We start from the raw sequence: 22440 nt of genomic DNA on the forward strand, positions 1-22440 counted from the left end.
GGTCAGACAGGAGCGATGTGAGTTTTTCCAGCACAGTGATGTTTTTTTTCCCTCAGATGAAAAGCTAAAACACGTACCAATCTGCATCCGCAGTATTTTGCTTTTGATTTACCATGAAGTGCATTGTGTGCAAAGCTTTCTTTTGAGCAGCATCTGATTGTCAACTCTCTGTAGGTTTGAATTTAACGTTATGAACCTATAAATGACACTGTAATACTAACTTTCGAACATTTAACACGATCATATGAAATTACTTTATTTTAATGGAGGCAATAACCCATTTAAAATAATTAAGAACTGGTAGATTTACACAACAGTTAAAATGGTGGACAAAATAATTTCATATGAAAGCATTAAGTATTTAATATGCTAATATTACACATTGTCACTGCTGGTCTATGGAGTTTAATTTCATTTGGTGGTGCATTGGGTAGCAAGTTTGCGTAATGGTCCTGTATATGCTATTTTAACATATTCATTCATCTATTTATTCTATGCACAAAGAAATTTTACACAAACAAATTATGCAGTGGGGTATTGGCAAAGGAAATTCAATCTTTGTGTGTTTAAAAAAAATACAACACTGAATTAGAACGTATAATATTGGGCTCGATTTTCGGACCTCCCAGCTGGCGGGTTCGTGGCGGTGGGGCGGGGGGGCTCCGAAAATCAGGGATTCCCGGGGTGGGTCCAGAGCCCGGCTCCAACCCGCCCACTTCCGGGTTCCCCAGTGACGTGCTTAGATGCGCACGCAGCCCCCGCATGCGGAACTCCCGCCAGCAATTAAAGCCAGAGGGATGCCACTTAAACTAATTAAGTAGATACTTCAGGTCATTAGCAGACCTGATTGGCATGATATTTTAGGAGGGGTAGGATTTTCAACTCAACTGAGCGTGTTTCCCGTACTGGGTGAAACGCTCCCAGTTGAAATGGACGTGTTGCAGCCACCAGCCTGTGGAAGCTGCAAAGGTCCATTTGACAGGTGGGGGGGGAGACCCTCACTCATTGCAGGAGGCCACTCTGTCACTTTGGACAAAGTTTGGCCTCCACCACCCTCCTCCTAACAATAAAATTCACAAACTTGCAACCTCAACCCCGGTGTCCAGACACTTGTACCTACCTTGCGGACCCCCTCAAACGTACATCTTCCGGATGGGGGCCGCCGTAGCTGCAGTCATGATCTCCTCGGATGACGAACAGCATAACCAGCCTCGCCGGCCACGCCGTCCACCTCTGACACGTGGGGCCCCACAACACAGTGCTGTGACACATCCATCTGCACAGCAGGAGGGAGGGCGACAGCAGAGAGAGATGCGTCGCGGAATGGCACTACCCTCGCCACAGGGTCCACAGACCGAGGCTCAGCTTCCTGGACCTCTCTGAGCAGCAGTGCACACGGAGGCTCAGAGTCACTCGACATGTAGTCGTGCACATCTGCAGCCTCCTTCATGCCGAGCTGCTCCCGGCTGGCCCGAGCACCATCTTCTTACCTGTCACTGTTAAAGTCACCACTGCCCTCAACAACTTCTCCTTCGCATCCTTCCAGGGTGCCACCGGGGACATCGCCGACATCTCTCAGTCGTCTGCACAAAAGAGCCCTGCAAATACACCTAGACCCACTCTGCAGTGACACAATGGGTGGCATCAGTTGTGGGTCTTCATGGTGATCCTCAGGAAAGGGCATTATTGCACAAACCAGACAAGATTTGCAGGGACGTGGCAGTAGTGGCGACAATATAATATGTCATGTGAGTTGATCAGAAATCAAATATAAGTAAAAACCATGACAAACCCTCAAACACCCTTGTGCATCCGCTTCATGCTCACGACACATTTGCCTTACGCTTCCTCCTGTAAATATGTGATGCATGCCCTGTGGCTGCAGCACAGCTAGTGGCAGGTTGAGTGTGGCTGACCGTGAAAGAGATGCATGAGAGGGTGAGTATGAGATAGAGCCATGAGATTGTATGAGGATTGGGTTGAGTGGTAGTGGTGGGATGAGTACTGGCGAGGTGAGTAAGTACAGGTAAGATGAGGATGAGCTTTGAGTGGGTGTGAGGAGTGATGAGATAGAGTAGTGTTGGCAGTGCAGAAGGAGATGTGGGGTGGGGGCGGTGATGTGGCAGACGGAGTGTAGGGGAATGAGTAAGTGTACTCACTTTGGCTGACCTACTTAGGTCATTGAAGCGCCTCCTGCATTGTATGCATTTGCGCGATATGTTGGTGGTGCTGGTGACCTCCTCTGCCACCTCGAGCCAGGCCTCCGCGGTGGCAGAGGCAGGCCACTTCCTCCCGTCCGCCGGGGAGAAGATCTCTGTTAACCCCCTCCTCCTCAACCCATCCAGTAAGACCTGGAGTGAGGCATCATTAAACCTGGGAGCAGCCTTTCCCCTGGACTGCTCCATGCTGTAATTTTGCATATTTTATGCAACATCAGTCAGTGGAGGATTGCCCCTTTAAATAGGGCTCCTCCAGCTAACAGCCTATGATGCGGCTGCGCAGTCCGCCCACTGCACAGCTTTCCAGCGCGAAACCCGGAAGCCAAGGTAAATACCTTCAATTAGGCTGCGATCGCTTGCGGAGCACCCCGAATTCACTGGGCGCGTTACCCACGCGCCCAGTCGACCCCCCGGCTGCCAACCCGCCTCCCTCCTAAAATTGAGCCCATTGTATCAAACTGATATAGATGAGCATGTCAAAGTCAGATATTCATACAAATGTGTGGGTTTGTCATTGTAGATAAACTGGGATAATTTTAGTAAATCTGACTTTGAAACCCTCTTTTTTTTTCATTGGAAAGTGCTGGATGAATTGCTGGGTTTAATATTTTCTATGGATAGGCCCTAATGCAACCTCTGTATCACAGGGGATTAGGTATTTTTGGGGCAGAAATTGGTATGCGTTTCACCCGTTTTTCGGTTCTAAAATGGGCACCACAGAATCAAATTTAGCAGCATGAAGTGCGGGTCCCTGGCAGCCGCCTGAAACAAACGCCAGCTTCATTAAAATATATTCATAAGGGCCCTGCGCCTGAATCAGGACCCTTTAGTGAAATTGGTGTCTGGGAGTGCCTGATTCGACAGTTCCTACCCTCACTTAGCAAACGTGGTGCTTAAAGTCAGGAGGGAGGCTGCAGCAGCGATATTTAAAGGGATCATCAGCTCCATTAAGGTAAGTCTCTGGTTAGGCTTTATATGCTGCCTGGGTGCTTTTGTACCATTTATTTGGCTATCGAGCCTGTCTTTCAGCTGTCCATTACTTTTGGAGAGTGATTTCAGGAGGTTCCGGCATTTTCTACCATCATTGGCTTCAGCACTATCCTGCAACATGGGTATCCTGCTTGGGTTCCTCTTGAGGCTGTCACATGAGGAGGGAGAGCAGCAGCAGCAGAGGAAGGCAGTGAAGAGCTGGAGAGTCTGCTTGGAGAGGGCAAAGGGCAGGAGGGCGCACGAGGCATTAAGGGATGTGGGTCTTCCGAAACAGAATCTCATACCTGAACCTGACCAAGGAGCAGTGCGTAAGGCTGCTGCGCATAAGCAGGAAAGCAGTTACTGAGCTTTTTCACATGCTGCAGCACTTGGAACCCAGTACTAGGACACATGCCCAGGACTTCCTGTGGCGGTGAAGGTAACAGTGGTGTTCAACATTTATGCTTCTGGAGCATTCCAGAATCCACTTGGAGACATCAACAACAAATTTAGCCCTCATAGCATTTTCTTGTCACATACAGGCGGCTAAATTAGTTTACGCCCGTTTCTGGGCACGAAGCAGGCGCCAGTCTGGAATCGCACCTCAGCAGAGGCAGGCCCGAGGACCATCATAAATTGGTCCATGTACCTCATTATCTTCAGATTGGCGAGCTGCGGGCGCTAATCGGGCCTCCCGATGCAACTCGCCTATTGGAGCCTGACGAATTTCAATTGCCTCGGACGCCGGCCTCGCTGCTCAGTTAAATCCTGGGAGGTGGGAGAGGCGATCGGGAGGGTAGCAAGCGTGAACCAGCAGTGGCCTGCAGCATTAATGTGGAGGTGGGAGGGGCACTGTGATCCTTCTGGCTCTACACTGAGGTAAGTATAAAGACTTCACTGACGGTTTCTTTGGCAGTTTTTAAGGACCGCTTGCTAGAACGCTGTAGATCCGGAAAAACGAATTGGACTAGTGCAAGCTCAGACATGTTTTAATGGATTTAGCAAATGGGTCCTGAAACAGTCTCAGGGCCTTCATTTCAATATTGAAATAAGGCCTGCCCTCGTTTCAGGCGGTTGCCAGGGCTGCCTAAAAATAGGCCCTAATGAATTTAGCAATGGCCCGAATGCACATGCAGATCGTGCACAGGCCGTTGCACTGCTAAATTTGTCATTGTTATGTCAGCTTTTCAACCGTAAAATGGGCTTAACGATGTTTAATTTCTCCCCTACAGTACTATCTACTTGATCATGAGTGAACCTACTGACATTTTATATTATATGACATCTATGTCCCATTGTGCTTTATGGGTGGGAAGTGATTTGTAATACCTGTGTGGTTCAGATGAAGGTTAGAACATTAAAGAGGAGAAATTCAACTTATGGCCATCCATTTTGCATGCATAAAATGGTTTTAGGCTTCTAAATTTCACATCACGATTTGTCATGCCCAATTTGGAAGTGCATCGAATGTTATATTGGCTTAATGACTTTTAGTTGTTTAGGGTGCCCACCTGAAACAGTCATTATGCTCCTTAAATATGCAAATTGGGATCCTACGCCAGAGGTAGGACACCGAGCGTGAAATTCAGGTCCAAATGGGTGGAGCCTGCACAGCGCATGCTCCGCCCAGTTACAGCTGGTTTTGAGTGACCTGACCAGCGGTCCACAAAGGGACCACTGGAGGCCGTTCAAAAAATAGCCCAAGAAATTTTCAGTTTTTATTTTTATGGGCCCACTGCTGGTATGTTTGAGGCCCCCCAAGATCGCGACTCCATCCCTACTCGACCTACCAGCCAGCTCCATGTGAGAACCAAACCATTTCCCACCCTCACCACTTGGCAAGCTGCAGTGAAGCACACTTTTGGCGCCTGCAGCTTGCCACGGATTTTAAATTGGGCCCGTAGCTGAACTTGGCTCATCCCTCAGGCTGGCATGGTATGGTGCGTGGAGCAGTCAGTCCACTGACTTCACGCCCGCTTTGGGCATAAGTTGGATTTCTCCCCCAATATTTTTAGGCACTCGGGGGAAAAAAAAACTTTTCAAGGCTTGCTTAAAAAAAATCAGGTAAGTGAATTGCGATTGCTTCAAGACCCTTTTAGGCGACTTCCACGTCTTCTTCAATTATTCATCTTTATCGAATAAAAATGTTACAGTAAATTAACTTTGTTTCTTTATCAATTGATACCTCACTGCAAATAATGAAGATTAATAATTGCTACATCTATGGCTTCTCAACTTTTAGAGAAATAGAGTCCATTGATGAACCAAAGATTCAGATTCTGTCTTTGAAGAAGGGGGTGAGTTAGAATTTTGAATTCTTTAAACAGAGCTTAAATTAGAAGACTGTGTCCTGTCTTACACTCTCACATTTCAAATGCTAATATCTATTCAACTGTAACATCTAGTCGGAATCAGTGCAGAAACAAATTAAGGACCAGCCGTGAGTTTGGCCCCTTACTGATCACTTCACTATTCTAAATGTAAAGGATTGTGTCTTCAATTGGTTTTAACAGCGTCCATTTGTTCCTATAACCTGGATCCAAAACTGATGGGATAAAAGTCTCCTCTGTCAAATGGCTGCAAGAATTCAAAGTAGGGTGAATAATGAGTATTTAACCCAGTTTCTAGTATGGTGCAAAACCACAAAATAAACCAAAGTCCTTTTCAGAGATTGAGGTTAAAGAAAATTGCTGGGTCAGTGAAAAGAGAGCTTTACCACTGAAGTGCTTGGGTGCTTGATGCTGATGAGAAAAAAATGTAGAAAAATGCTTTTAATTTCCCAGTGCTAACACCCTTTACAAATCAGATTACCTCTCTAGTATGTGAAGCCATGCTACAAAGAAGCACAATTATTTCCACACATCAGGAGTCATGCAAATAGATGCCAACATATTTAACATTACTCTCTCGCCACACAATCTGATTATATACAGGATTTTTATCAAAACCTTCAACAATCAGAATGTCAAACCTCCTACAAGATCAAATCGAGATGAGCAGGGCAATCCAGTGCTTCCAGCCTATCCACGTGCCTGAATTTCATGGAGGCACAGATTTGCATGTGGAAGGCAGACCTCATGTACTCATAGAGACACACAATTAGAGCAGGTCACCCAGGTATCAGGAAGTTCAGGTGCACCTTGGGTCTAGGGGCCTGGAGCAAGAGGAAGCGGAACAAGGACGAGCAGCAGAGTAATTGTAATTGACTGCCTCTGCAATTCTTCCAAGAAGAAAAAGGGAATTAGGGGTTACGGGGAGCGGGCAGGAAATTGGACATGAATTTAGATTTGAGGTTAGGATCAGATCAGCCATGATCTTATTGAATGGCGGAGCAGGCTCGAGGGGCCGATTGGCCTACTCCTGCTCCTATTTCTTATGTTCTTGAGGTAAGTGACTGTTTTGGCAGCACCTAATAGTTTTGAAGTTAAAAAATGAAGTTGCCTGAAAGTTTAGTGTAAAATCCTTTCAAAGTATTAGTGACTGAAGTCTGCCTTGGAAAGCAAGTGCTATTTGCTGATTTTAAAACTCCATCCCTTGATAATGTTTTTCTATTTCTCTGGCAGGATAGGATAATAATAAAAGAAAGGCAAAACGCTCTGCAGTTTGATGAGGAGAGCATGGAAGTGCTGCTGCACGTCTGTGGCGAGGTGGAGGGCCGTGCTGTACCCTGCATCAGGCAGAAAAGTTTCAAAAAGGTTCAGTGCCGCGCCTCATTTCACTGACCTTGTCACAAGAGACAATGATGGTTTGACTGGAAGGATTCTCTTTGTATTGATGGCACAATATCCATAAACACATCCATCTTCCTTATCCTGTCTCATCCATGCTCTTGATTGGAAAAAACCTGATTTATGTAAATAGTTAAAACGGCGAAACACACTGGAATAAAATCAACAGCTTCTTCGTGAACACAGCTCAGTACATTTGGGGTCAAAGGTGCCAACTTGTACAGTTTCATGAGATTTGTTTCTCAGGAGTTCCTAGGCCCAATGGTTTTCAGCTGCTTCATCAATGACCTTCCCTCCATTATAAGGTCAGAAGTGAGGCAGTTCACTGATGATTTCACAGTGTTCAGTACTATTTGCAATTTCTCAGATAATGAAGCAGTCCGTGCCCGCATGCAGCAAGACCTGGACAACATTGAGGCTTGGGCTGATAAGTGACAAGTAATATTTGCACCACACAAGTGCCAGGCAATGATCATCTCCAACAAGAGAAAGTCTAACCACCTCTCCTTGACATGCAATGATATTACCATCACTGAATCACCCACCATCAATATCCTGGGGGGTCACCATTGACCAGAAACTGAACTGGACCAGCCACATAAATGCTGTGGCTACTAGAACAGGTCAGAGGTATTCTGCACAAATGGCTCACCTCCTGACTCCATAAAGCCTTCCACCATTTACAAGGCACCAGTAAGGAATGTGATTGAATAATCTCCACTTGCCTGGATGGGTGCAGCTGCAGCAACACTCAAGAGCCTTGACACTATCCAGGACAAAGCAGTCCCCTTGATCGGTACTTCACCCACTAGCCTATATATCCACCACCAGCCTAACGTGGCTGCTGTGCGTACTATCTACAGGATCCACTTCAGTAACCAGCTGAAGTTTCTTCAGCAGAACCCCCCAAACCCACAACCTTTACCACCCAGAAGAACAAAGGGCAGCAGGTGCATGGGAATACCATGACCTCCAAGTTCCCCTCCATGTCACACACCATGTGGACTTGGACATATATTGCCATTCCTTCATTGTCGCTAGGTCAAAATCCTGGAACTCCCTAACTAACAGCAGTGCAAGGTCACCTTTACCACATGAACTGCAGTGGTTCAAGAAGAAGGCCCACCATCACCTTCTCAAGGGCAACTAGGTTTTGGCAATAAATGCTGGCCTTACCAACGATGCCCACATCCCAATAATACATTTTTTAAAAAGTCTTTTGCAAAGGCCAGCTTTCATGTACAGTATAATACAGAGACTTGGGAGAACTGTAGACCTTTCTGAAAAAGGAACTTTTAAATCATGTCTGCCACTGAATGGAAGGTTTTGATATTGACAATAAGTCCTTTTACAAATAACTGCACTACATCACTTTATTCCTCAAGTAAATCCTTCAAGGCACCTTTCACCTTCTAAATCAATCCCCATATAAAAGAAAAAAACCTCAAGGATAAATTGATTTTAAGCATTTATTCTTTATGTTTGCAGATAACAGATCTTTATTCAGAATGTTATGAGAAAGAGTGTTGGAACTTTCCACTGAGAGGAATCATGGACCAAAATATGGTCTACAGTCCACAGAATATCTAGTTTTAACTTTCTGACATGGTTTTAGATATTACACAGCTTCTTTAATAATTTTCTATTAAGTAGTTTATAACAGATGCAATATGAAACTACATCCTAGTAGATTTAATAGAATCATAGAAGGGTTACAGCACAGAAGGATGCCATTTGGCCCATCGAGTCCATGCCCGCCCTATCCCCTTAGCCCTGCAAATTTTTTGCTTTCAAGTACTTATCCAGTTCCCTTTTGAAGGCCACGATTGAATCTGCCTCCACCACCCCGCACCCACACCCCCCCCCCCGGCAATGCATCCTGTAGATAGTACGCACAGCAGCCACGTTAGGCTGGTGGTGGATATATAGGCTAGTGGGTGAAGTACCGATCACGGGGACTGCTTTGTCCTGGATAGTGTCAAGGCTCTTGAGTGTTGCTGCAGCTGCACCCATCCAGGCAAGTGGAGAGTATTCAATCACATTCCTTACTGGTGCCTTGTAAATGGTGGAAGGCTTTATGGAGTCAGGAGGTGAGCCATTTGTGCAGAATACCTCTGACCACTCGCAGCGTAAAAAAGTTTTTCCTCATGTCACCTTTTGTTCTTTTGCCAATCACCTTAAATCTATACCCTCTGGTTTTTGACCCTTCCACCAATGGGAACAGTTTCTCTCTATCTATTCCATCTAGACCATTCATGATTTTAAATACCTCTATCAAATCTCCTCTCAACCTTCTCTGTTCCAAGGAGAACAACCCCAGCTTCTCCAGTCTATCAACGTAACTAAAGTCCCTCATCCCTGGAAACATTCTAGTAAATCTCTTCTGCACCCGCTCTAAGCCCTTCACATCTTTCCTAAAGTGCTGTGCCCAGAACTGGACACAATACTCCAATTGCGGTCGAACCAATTTTTTTAATATAAATATTCATCATGACTTCCTTGCTTTTGTACTCTATGCCTCTGTCTATAAAGCCCAGGACCCCGTATGCTTTTTTAACCACTTTTCAACCTGCCCTGCACGGTCAACGATTTGCGCTCATATACCCCCGGATCTCTCTGTTCCTGAACCCCTTTTAGAATTGTACCATTTAGTTTATATTGCCTCTCCTCATTCTTCCTACCGAAATGTATCACTTCACATTTTTTTGTGTTAAATTTAATTTGTCACATGTCCGCCCATTCCACCAGCCTGTCTTTATCCTCTTGAAGTCTATCACTATTCTCCTTACTGTTCATTACGTTTCTTGTGACTTTGCTCATGGATAATCTGGGACCCAGAGTGTTTGCCAGTTCAGCAAGCTTGACTGAAACAGCACTGGGACCTTAATATTCCTGCAAGGTTTCATGCTACTAAAGTGGCCAGCTCACCTGGTCCAGGAGGTCAATTCATCCATATAATTAAAATATGATTAGATTATGATTATCAACGGAGTGCGATATCCAGAGAGCAACAGCTCTTAAAGGAACACTGCCGTCACTGAAAGTTTGGCTGTTCTGTTTGGCTGCAGCAAATCTTCAAGGATAGGAGTGAAAGATGTATAAGGAAATGTGACCAGAACTGCATTCTTTGATGAGGATACCTTGATGTCCTCCTTCAAGAGCTGCAGTGGAGGGGATTGCCATGTTTGGGGCCTGGGAAATGCTTCTCTGCACCACAATGTTTATCAAGCATAGCAGGAGGTGGTAAATCAAGTCAAAGCTGTCTCCCATGTCTATAGATTATGCGAGCAGATCTGAAAACAATGCTCTAACCTGAGGAAAAGTGCCTGAGGGATGTGCTGCCTGAAAGGGTGGTGGAAGCAGATTCAATTGTGGCTTTCAAAAACAAATTGGATAAATACTTGAAGGGAAAAAAATTGTAGGGCTACGGGGAAAGAGCGGGGGAATGGGACCAACTGGATTGCTCTTACAAAGAGCTGGCACAGGCATGATGGGCCAAATGGCCTCCTTCTGTGTTGTAACCATTCTATGATTCTATGTTTCTCCGGTAATGCTGGGCCTAATTTGCTAACTCTAATTAAGTATAGGACCATAGTATGTATGTCGTTAACACTGGACTGGTGCAGCGTCAGTGAAGGAGCATGGAAATCCTTTCACACCAGCAATTTCATGTATAACATGCTGTTGAATAAACAATGTGGTTGGCACTCAAAAATACTTCGAATGCACACGTAACTTAAGGCATCAAATTCAAACTGGCACCGGAAACGCCTTGCATGTTGTTTTTCCATGCATTCACACAAGGTAGGATGTCAGCTGGGCAATGGGTGGCATTCTCTGTTCTTCCAAATTCTAAATGCTGCATATTTTGTATGGTTTTAAGGAGAAAATTGCCCACAGTCATAGGCAAACCGGGTCTAGCTCACTCGACATGAGGAGACAGCAAGTAATGGAGTCGATTGAGGCTGTGAGCCGAGGAGAGCTTGGCAGCTTTATGCACGAGTATACTCTTTTATTTAATCTTCTTGTACTCCGTTCAAACTCACTCATGCGAATTCACAAGCAAGTTCTACACAACAGGAACATGGCATGCGATGTATTTGCTTTGGAACTCTATCCACAACCATTTCTCATGGACACCATGTTAATGCCTGTTCCTTTTCTCTTTGCAAAGGTGATGTAGCTGGCACTATGAATGAGCAGAAAGCCATCTCATGAGCATCTGTCACACACTCCTGATTTTGCAGGCAGCAGCTCAGATATAGCCATCCTAAGGATTCCGTTAATCTGGGTCAGAAGGGAGCAAATGGTGAAGTGCTCAGCACATGAGGAGTAGTAGCAGAGGAGCCCAACTTACTGAATGGCAACCCAACATCAGATGTTCCTCAGCTGGAGGAAACAAGGATTCTTATGTTATTGGGACTGCATGTGGAATAGAGCTCATTAATGAACATAAAGGTTTCATGCAGTCCTTTGACAACATTTAGAGCACCTTCCATGGTATGTCAGAGAATCAGCAGCAGTGCAGCTTCAACATCAGTGCAGCATTGCGTGAAGAAGATTTCAGAAACTTGCTGGCTACATTGCATCAAATGGCAATTCCATGGCCATGTACAATGGAGCTTTGAAGCTAGAGATCCAAATCACTAATACTGATTCTCATGTGAATGCTGAGACTGCAGCTATGCGGCTATTGAAAGCTGAGCTAATGAGAGCTCTTAGTTCTGAATTGGGCAGGCTAGAAGACTGATTGCTAGAGCCTTGATGGCAAGCTTCACAATCTTTAGCAGTGGTTAACACTTTGCTCCTGTGCAGATCCCCAGTAACCCTAAAGGAATGTCCAGCAGCCATGGTATGGCAGAAGGAGGCATGGATAGGGAAACTACTTCCCAGTGCAATGCCTCATCTGCTCAACTCAGCCAGTACCCACAAAGGACTCAGGAAGTGTCAGGTAGCGCACAGGAACAGCTCACCAATGCAGGTTCTGACATATTGCCAATAGAAACAGGGTGATTTCATTGTCCAGCACAAACAGATTCAGGCCCACAAGCATCTTATGAAGCCTCAATGATATACAGCAAGCTGTGACCACACAGACTTCTTCCACTGAGTTAGAACTTAGAAGAGACGCTAGATTAGATTATATAGCATTTTTCATGTACACAAGATGTCCCAAAGCATTTTACGGTCAATGAATTACTGTTGTTTAGTCGCAAATCCGGCAACCAATTTATTCACAGCAAGGTCCCACAAACAGTAATGAGATAAATGACCAGATAATCTGTTTTTGGTGGTGTTGGTCAGGACACTGGGAGAACTCCCTGCTCATTCTTAGAAATAGTTTCATGAGTTCTTTTATTTTCCCCTGAACAAGCAGATAGGCCTCAGTTACACATCTGATCTGAAACTTTGTACCTCTGATAATGTAGCAACTCCCTCCGTGCTATACTGAAGTGTCAGCATAGATTATGGCACCTGAATTTCCTCAAGGGTTCTGCTGGACTTCCAACCTAACGCCAGCAGATTCTGGGAATTTTCATCTATCCCATTCAAGGCCTACAACGTCAAATGGGCGGAGCCGGGTTGCGGACTCCAATTGCTGAGAGTTCCCACTTCCCAGTCTCAGTATTACCCCACGCATTACTGGAGGCTGGTACATTTTTTTTATTCGTTCATGGGATTTGGTCGTCGCTGGCGAGGCCGGCATTTATTGCCCATCCCTAATTGCCCTTGAGAAGGTGGTAGTGAGCCGCCTTCTTGAACCGCTGCAGTCCGTGTGGTGACGGTTCTCCCACAGTGCTGTTAGGAAGGGAGTTCCAGGATTTTGACCGAGCGACAATGAAGGAACGGCAATATATTTCCAAGTCGGGATGGTGTGTGACTTGGAGGGGAACGTGCAGGTGGTGTTGTTCCTATGTGCCTGCTGCTCTTGTCCTTCTAGGTGGTAGAGGTTGTGGGTTTGGGAGGTGCTGTCAGAGAAGCCTTGGCGAGTTGCTGCAGTGCATCCTGTGGATGGTACACACTGCAGCCACAGTGCACCGGTGGTGAAGGGAGTGAATGTTTAGGATGGTGGATGGGGTGCCAATCATGCGGGCTGCTTTATCTTGGATGATGTCGAGCTTCTTGAGTGTTGTTGGAGCTGCACTCACCCAAGCAAGTGGAGAGTATTCCATCACACTCCTGACTTGTGCCTTGTAGATGGTGGAAAGGCTTTGGGGAGTCAGGAGGTGAGTCACTCACCGCAGAATACCCAGCCTCTGACCTGCTCTTGTAGCCACAGTATTTATATGGCTGGTCCAGTTAAGTTTCTGGTCAATGGTGACCCCCAGGATGTTGATGGTGGGGGATTCGGCGATGGTAATGCCGTTGAATGTCAAGGGGAGGTGGTTAGACTCTCTCTTGTTGGAGATGGTCATTGCCTGGCACTTGTCTGGCGCGAATGTTACTTGCCACTTATGAGCCCAAGCCTGGATGTTGTCCAGGTCTTGCTTCATGCGGGCTCGGACTGCTTCATTATCTGAGGGGTTGCGAATGGAACTGAACACTGTGCAATCATCAGCGAACATCCCCATTTCTGACCTTATGATGGAGGGAAGGTCATTGATGAAGCAGCTGAAGATGGTTAGGCCTAGGACACTGCCCTGAGGAACTCCTGCAGCAATGTCCTGGGGCTGAGATGATTGGCCTCCAACAACCACTACCATCTTCCTTTGTGCTAGGTATGACTCCAGCCACTGGAGAGTTTTCCCCCTGATTCCCATTGACTTCAATTTTACTAGGGCTCCTTGGTGCCACACTCGGTCAAATGCTGCCTTGATGTCAAGGGCAGTCACTCTCACCTCACCTCTGGAATTCAGCTCTTTTGTCCATGTTTGGACCAAGGCTGTAGTGAGGTCTGGAGCCGAGTGGTCCTGGCGGAACCCAAACTGCGCATCGGTGAGAAGCATATTGGTGAGTAAGTGCCGCTTGATAGCACTGTCGACGACACCTTCCATCACTTTGCTGATGGTTGAGAGTAGACTGATGGGGCGGTAATTGGCCGGATTGGATTTGTCCTGCTTTTTGTGGACAGGACATACCTGGGCAATTTTCAACATTGTCGGGTAGATGCCAGTGTTGTAGCTGTACTGGAACAGCTTGGCTAGAGGCGCAGCTAGTTCTGGAGCACAAGACTTCAGCACTACAGCTGGGATGTTGTCAGGGCCCATAGACTTTGCTGTATCCAGTGCACTCAGCCGTTTCTTGATATCACGTGGAGTGAATCGAATTGGCTGAAGACTGGCTTCTGTGATGGTGGGGATATCGGGAGGAGGCCGAGATGGATCATCCACTTGGCACTTCTGGCTGAAGATGGTTGCAAATGCTTCAGCCTTGTCTTTTGCACTCACGTGCTGGACTCTGCCATCATTGAGGATGGGGATGTTTGCCGAGCCTCCTCCTCCCGTTAGTTGTTCAATTGTCCACCACCATTCACATCTAGAGAAATAAGACATACTGGCCTCCAGATGAGTGAAAATGGGCCCCAACCGAGGGAGGAGGTTGCAGGCCAGGTAAATGGTAATTTTTTTTCAATGGATTGGCCTTCTTACTTGGGGGCTGAGAGGGGGGCACATTGGGGTATTGGGGGTGCCTGTATATCCCCTATTGTGGGCAGGTGCCAGATTTTCCAACTCTGGGTGACTAAGATTTGCCTGCAATGGTACAGATGTCCACTGGCCCCATGTAATCGCCAAGATTGCAGCCCATGGATTTTCAGGGCCTATGTGTGTACGTCTTGGAATGGGGCTTGAACCCACAACTTTCTAGGTGAAAGACAAGGTAACATAAAACACATATGTACACAGTCACCAAGAGGCAGCACAGGGGAAAAGAAACCATAGTAGCACATACACAGAGCACTAGTAGGAAAATAAAATCATTGCACTTTATTTTAGCATAGCCCTGATATTTATTTTACTAAGTGCATATTAAGGGAGTAGGGAATGGGTTGATGGGCATGCTTGGTAGCTAAGAAACAAATGATTGTAATGGAGGAAAAGGTCACAGGACGACTATATTGTGCATAATAGGACAGGTTGTTCATGTAAGGGCTGTAATACAGACTTATTCAAAGGTCCTGGCAATCAATGATTGATGGATGAATCTTCCTGGCTGTAGGTGACCTTCAACCATTTCTCCTTCCTTCTTCTCCTCTGCCAAGGACTGAGCTGTACCTTCTAGTCTTCCTGCTTCAATGCAAAATTGTGCAATATGCAGCAGATGGCTATGATTTTGGAAACCTTTTCAGGGCTATAGAGCTGATCTGTTCAAATTTATGCTTAAACAATGAGTATACTATTGGTATGTTCCACCAAAGCTGAGGTGAAGGCATGAGCTGCATTGTATTTGTTTTCTATGTCTGATCTTGGGTTCCTCAACTGGGTATTCTTGGTTTACTAGCTGCCACTCATCCAGTCTGCCTGCCCCTTTAAATAATGGTGACATGGTGTACTGCTGAAAAATTAAGGTGTCATGCTGTTTCCAGTGTATCTTGCACAATTCAGTTAATGTAGTCTGCTACCACCTGTACATTAATGGAATGGAAGCCATTTATATAAGCCATGGGATTGTTGTTAGGTGCCTAGATGGCCAGATGTGTGTCAACATGATGCTCTTCACTTATAGGGAACTGGCCACACAGTAAAAGCATGGCTTTCTTTCATTCTGCCTCTTTTTCATGGGGAAAGTAATGAAAATGTTCCTCAGGCAAACAAAGATTCTGTCACTTGTTTAATGTAGCAATGCACAAAAGATGACTAATTTGGCAAATGCCCCTTGAGGTGGCTTGGAAGGATCTAGAAACGCAGACATTTAATTTTTGGATCACTTTCATAGCCAATGGCAGAGGTGTTGCTGTGGTGGAAGTTGTCCAGAGATCAGGCCTGAGTTACTGCACAACTTGGTGACTGCCACCCTGTGAAGCATGGACAACCAAAGCAGGTGTCTTCTGACATACCCAGGTAGGCCTAACTAGAAGTGGACATGTGCTTCCTGGTCCAAGTGTACATGAATTACAGGTTCAGATTACCATATCTGTTTTCCAGACACAAGGAAGCAGGCAACAACTGATTTCCATAGTTTCTGGAGAAACAAATTGCAGATAGTACATATTTCCACAGAATCCAATCCTATTTGGTAGTTGGAAAATGTGCTTGATGAGCATGGGATTAGACTGCGCCACGCACAAAATCATCACCTATGTTTGGGAACTTCCCAGGAGCATGTCATGACATTCATTCTGGTGCTGGTCTTCACCCAATAACTCAACCAAGGAACCCAATTGTGTTCTCACTTGCGCTGGGAATTTTTACTTCAGAGAGAAAGACAGACAGACCGGGGGATTGATTAAAGCACCCTTGCTTTCTTTTTACACTCAGAATTCAAAAATAATGATTGCTTATAGAAAATGCACTTTATTTTTCCTCAGTGTAAACTTCAAACCTCTAACAGAACTTCTGGGTTTCTTTGTTTTTCCAAATGATTTGAAACTAAGCTGGAAGATGAATTTAAGAAGATTTTTGAGCAAAGGTTTCCCATCAAAATGATTATCAACTTTTTTTTTTACTTCAGAGGGAGTGCTGTTCGGAGAGAGATATCCAGAGAAAGAAAGAGACGGATAAATATTAATTAAAGTACCTGTACTTTCTTTTGTTTATATGCATTGTTTATGAACATATTTAATTATGCAGCTGTGTTAGATATGCCCAGAGTGTACTGTCAGCAAGCCTCATATTTTACAAATAACATGGGGCACAAGCAGCTTAGAAAATAAAATTTCATTTTTTTCCGTTTTCTATACACTAAGCAATTAAATAAAAATTCTGAGTTATGTATTGTCTAGGATCAGCATTTTCCCCTTCTCACGTGACTGCTGTTGTGCCAGTGTTGCATATTTATTCGGCTTATATTTATTAAACCAGCCATGGTTCATTGCTTATTGTTCCAGAGAGAGAGAGAGAAAATATAATATAGCTGCAATGCATAAGGACAGCACTCTTTATTTTCCAAGAGAGGATCAAAAAATACTTTTCTGGGCAACGGAGAAATCTTAAAACCATTTAAATTCTTTCATTGATGATGACCACCCTCTCATCTGTGTCCACACTCCCTGAAGCCCCCACCCCCCCACCACTGTGTAACCTCTGACTCACCATGAGCAACTATGGGACATGCATAGTAATAATATAAAGATGGTTTGACTGGGCATAGTCCGATCCATCTGGTGTCATGATGTGGTATCATATTCTAGTGCTCCACTTTTTCATTGACTCAAATTTCACATCCATAAAATAGGAACAATTCAGAACTCAGCAATTAGAAAAACTGATGAAAGTCTACCATTAAAAACATGAAACGGAAACAATATGCTGAAAATAATTTTTTTCCAAAAACCTTTCATTTGCCATTTTTTTCCCCACAAATTTAAATATCCAGGGTTCAAAATAAGATTTCTAACATAATAAAAAACACAACTAATTTACATATTTCACAATAACATGATTAAACATGCCTAGAAATTGCATCTTTGAGTCCCTATATTAACTTTATTACTTGAAGGCCTCATTCTCTCTCAAAAGCATGGGCTTGCAGTTAATATTTTCCACAGAGCTATCATTCTGTCACTGAAGTGTGATATCAATTGCACTTGTGCCTGTATTTCCCTGGATACCACAAACCGAGCTTATGCAGCATGCAGAATTTGCCAGGATACATCAACATGGAATGCCGGGTTTGACTTCAATGGAGAGTAAAATCGGGCAGGGTGCAAAATATGCATTGCACACATTCATTAGTTTCCCGACGAGCGGGTTAGGTTAAAATTGCCCCCATTCTGTTTTTTGAGTAAAGCCTTCAAACACAGCCACAGCTGTGATGGGCTCCTGCCTGTGAATCTGAGGTGTGTCTCTCTGCCCGCTGGTGGGCCTTTCTGGATGCTCCATCAGCGTCCTGCTGCCATGCATGTATTCACATGAGGGTGATATTTCTTGTGTATTGGTCGTTCATGTATTTGTGTGAGGAGTGTTTAACAATTATTGAGTTGGGAAATTGCAACTAACTTGCGCAGAATCTGCAGCACAAACCGTGTGAAAAAGAAAGATTGTCCATGGAACACAGTTAGAGCTGCAATTACATTACTTTACACCAAAAGTTACTTTTAATTTGCGTGATAGTTTTTTTGACAGCGAACAGCACAGTGTTAGAGACTGTAAGGTTTTAATCTGGGACTCTGGAGTATCCAATTTTAAAATGGAATCGAATAGTTTAGGTGGATAAAGAAACATAGAGGCTGGAGGCACCCGGAGCTGACAGCAGGTTGTCTTTACAACCTGTGCCTTTAATGTACTGTTGTAGTTTCTCCAAACTATTTACTGAACCACAAAAAAGTGTTATCATAGTGAAAGCTGGGTTGTTTTTGCTTTTAACTATGGCATCCCTTTCCTGCAGCGAACATTCCTCTCCCTTGTTTGTTTAACCCTTACCTGCCAACGTTTTGGATCGGGGTGGGGGGTGGCGGGGGGGGGGGGGTGGCAGGGCATTTGTCTGTAATGCATTGCACATTATCACTTCTGTGCATGCCCTGAAACATCACACATGAGCATGAGTGACAATTCTCAAAGTATTGTAGGGCACTTAGAATGTGCAGTGAATCAGCAAGCTTTCAAGGCAAGGTGCAAGTGGCATGAGCACAGGCCTAAAGTGCTAACAGACAGTGTAAAATGCAGACAGTTAGCAACTATCCCTGCAACAGAATCCTCTCTGCGACTAAAAGTCTGCTCCCTACTGCAGGGCTACAGACATTACAGTATTGCAAATATACCGGTGTGGGTTTGGCCTTCTTTTGCTATTAGTTTTTCCTTTGTGCAGGTACCTCTGTTGGAGTCTGAGAAATCTTCTTCCATTGTTTAGAGTCCAAAGATGTTGTGCAGATAGGGTGAGCTAATAAAGTGTGGGAGGCGATATGTTGCCTTCATTGTTCGGTTCTGGATTGTTTATCCTGTGGCTGACTCACAAAAGCACCAGGGTCAAAGGCTGTAATCCAGGATTGGACAAATGTAGGCTTTGTACAGTCTGAGGAAAGTGCTTCTCACCACAGAGGACTCACAATTGATCCAGTCCCTGGCTGGTGTTCTGGCAGTGATAACGTTGATGTGCTGTTTTTAAGATATATTGCTCTGTCAAATCATGCTCAGGAATTTCTGCTTTTTGCCGGAGTGTGCCCAGTCTGACAGCAGTTATGTGCTCTGCCAAGAAATTTGATATCTATTGAGTCATTTCACTGGAGACCTTGAGCTGGGAGATGGTGTATTGCGCCCATTGTGTCAAACCTTGTCTAAAGCCTTAACCAAGTTTAGAAACCGTGCTAATATGCTCTCTTTTTTGTTAAAGGCTCGGAAGGTATGCTGTGACAGTGACAGTCGCAACAATTATTGTTATTGGTGCTTCTGCCTCTTCTCAACCCTGTTTGGCCTGCGTTGAAGAAGTCAGTGCCCTAAAGGTGATGTTGGAGGCAGTATGTGATGACTCTTTCTAGCAGCTCTGCTAGGCAGACTAATTGGTCAGTAATTACTGGGGTCACGGACATGTTTACTTGGCTTGTGGACCATTGTCATCCTTACAGAGAGATCAGACTAGATCGACTGAGTTGGTTGGCTGACAGTGCAGAACAATGGCACAGACAAAGGCAAAAACTACAACTCAGAGTCCAAAAAAGTGATCAAGAAAGCAAAAGAGATTTTGCTGGGTGCTAAAATGGGAGTAAATCATGGAAATGTTAAATGTAAACTAGAAGAGAGTCCAGGCGAAACCAAGGTGAAAAGCAAAGAGACAATGGAAGGAATCCAGCAATCACCAATTGCAATAAAAAACTGGAGTAACCTACCAACAGAGTCTGTAATCCTTGTAAATAACCTTTCAGAGAATAATAACAGACAGCAAAAAGAGGAGTGGCCTTGATTGCTGCTGCTTTTGGTCCTGTTTGGGCTCTGAGTGTGCGAATGTGTGTGCATGTGTGTGAGTTTGTGCATGTATAGGTGCCGAGTGAGGGCAAGATGGGATGTTGTCGTAATGCCTGCCACAATCAAAAGCCTGGCAAAACTCACCATCAAGACTTATACATGAATAATGACCATTTGTTCAAAGTACAGGACAGCAATCTGCACACGTGGAACTGCAAAAGCCAGTCACTTCAGGAGACAAAGGAAGAGCTAAAATCTCGCCGGGACTCAGGCGATGCCAGCCTGCGAGCTTGCCTCTCGCCCCGGCTCCTCCACTCACCGATCCTGCCTCCTGGTAAAATCGTCCACTTGAATTCAGAAACTTGATGCAAATTGGTCAAATTTGACTGTCTGGTTTAAAACCAGGCAACTCATCACCTGAGTCCTTCAATGAATTCCACAGAACCGATACAATGGACCTGAAACAAGATGGTGGAAGGCATTTCTGTTTGAGATGCTGTTGATCTGGCAGCTCACGGAAGTCATCTCATCAGCATATTTAACACTCTTGAGCATATGGTCATCCTCGCAGACGCCCCCATTCTAGTGGTCGTAGGCCGGCAAAGAAGACCTGGCTATCCAGCGCTCTGAGGGTTATCAAGCAGGACATGCAGGACAAAATAAAGATTCTTCTCTCTTCCCCCTCCCCCCGAAGTCCCCGGTCCAGCTTCGTGTCATCTGCTGATATCTCGATTGGAGTCCCAGGGTTTTGTGTTTTTCTGTCATAAGTAGCATATCGATTGATCAGCCAGCGCTACAAGGCTGCCTTCAGCTATTAGGTGCTCATTGGTTACACTGCACTGCAGACCAGAGGTTCGGGGGGCAGAGAGGAGGAAGAGGCGGGTGAAGGTGGTCTGCGTGATCCACCCTGTAAATCCCATCCTCTTAAAACTCCAAAAAATTGCTCACCCGAAAGAGATTCAAAATTTAAATGAATCAAAACCTTTTGTTTTTCCAAATGTTAGAGAATTTGGTTTGATTGATCAGGGCAAGTAATTTGTTGCAGCAAATGATTCGCCACCACTCAGTTTAAGTCAGAAACCACCAATCTCTGGGGGTTAAATGGGAGAACCCCTGAAACTGGGCGTAGGGGTCGCGGTGTACGATTAACCCACGCCCGGTCGTTGATTTGCAGGCAGCAGGTGAGATTTATGCTGCCTGATAATCTGCATGATTGCTGAGGGCAGCCAGCGCTACCTGCGCTGTTGAGTGGCTGCAGGCACCAGCAGGTGGGGTGTGGCCAGCACTACTTAAAGGCAGCTTGCGCCTCTTAAGGGGGAGGTGCACTGTCAATTCAATCAGTGGCGGAAGAAAAATCTAATGGCTGGACCTGCGAGACAGCGTGCATCAAGGTTCTCGGATGACGCACTAGAGGCCTTGTATCTGCAGGTTGGTATGAGGCCATCCAGACAGCAGCTGCAGAGGCAGTGGGAGGAAGTGGCACTGGAAGTGAATGCTAGGAGCATTGCACTACGCACATGGATGCAGTGCAGGAAAATGTTCAATGATTTGACACGAGCGGTCAAGGTATGTGAATTCAAGTGTCAAGTGGCACATCCTATCAACTGCACCACTGCTCCACGCACGACATCCCCAACAAACACTTTCCATCTGTTCGCAATGCTGCATTCCGGATGTTGCATCTCATCCTCACACATTATCACTCTTGCAAGCCACACACCCACAACCCACAGGTCACACACACTGGCAGCTATTCATCCATGACAGCCGCATCACCCAAACACCGTGCAGGACACTCACTGACACACTTCCCTCTGTTTTGCAGGAGAAGGTGGCACATAACAGCCAGCAGCAGCAAAGACGTGGGGGAGGACAGGCACGCCTCACCCCCATGGAGGAGACAGTGCTGGGGATCATTGGGCGGGCCGTCACTGTGGCCGTGGCCACTGGCAGCGCTGGAGGTCTCAACGATGAGGGCTCTGCATACCTAATCCTCCTTCTCGTTTCCCAAATCTCCATCATCGCACAATCTTTTCTGACTCATGTGCTGCAGATGGTGTCAGCATGCATGTCTTACTTTATTCACCCCTGCTCCACAACTCAACCTGCTTCCCTTTGTCATTTCAGATACCCAAGAAATGGAGTCGGCACTGTCCGAGGTGGAGAATGAGGAAGACAGTGATAATGAAGCCACACCATAACTTGATTCGACACTCGCAGCCACCAGCTCAGATACTGACACTACGTATAGTGTCGAGGCTAGGTTAGAGGAGGGACCTGCACGTGGTGAGACACCGGACACAAGTGCACAGGAGCTGGGGCAGGGGGAACGGATATCACAGGTGCCAGCTCGCTGGAGGGCGAGGTCTCGCACACTAGTTCTGCTGCAGAGGAGTCAGATGATGACTTCAATGGGCCAGGCTGCAGAAAAAGGCTTATGGGTGTACACAGCCATATGGTTGGTGCACAGGAAAGCCTGCCAGAAAGCCTGTGCGCAATGTCATGAAGCATGGAGGAGTCCACCTCGAA

Source organism: Heptranchias perlo, chromosome 15 (assembly GCF_035084215.1).
Source record: "Heptranchias perlo isolate sHepPer1 chromosome 15, sHepPer1.hap1, whole genome shotgun sequence".
Taxonomy (NCBI): Eukaryota; Metazoa; Chordata; class Chondrichthyes; order Hexanchiformes; family Hexanchidae; genus Heptranchias; species Heptranchias perlo.